Source organism: Chiloscyllium punctatum, chromosome 20 (genome assembly GCF_047496795.1).
Source record: "Chiloscyllium punctatum isolate Juve2018m chromosome 20, sChiPun1.3, whole genome shotgun sequence".
In the NCBI taxonomy this organism is placed as follows: Eukaryota; Metazoa; Chordata; class Chondrichthyes; order Orectolobiformes; family Hemiscylliidae; genus Chiloscyllium; species Chiloscyllium punctatum.
In genome coordinates, this window is record NC_092758.1 from 92,026,632 (window position 1) to 92,026,839 (window position 208).

Below are 208 nucleotides of genomic sequence, written 5' to 3' on the forward strand. Positions count from 1 at the left end.
ATGCAGTTTGACATCTTGGCCTTTACAGGGTTTTGCTTAGTAGCACAAAAGTGTTTTTTTTTGTTAAAGATCAAAATACAGCTTAGGAAATAAAAGTTTCAGAGTTTGAATCCAACAGAACTTTAATAAAATTCTAATATTGGACATCTTTCTATGAAATGAATATAAACCATGGAATTTCATCCTTTTACTAGGTTGGCTGTTCTAG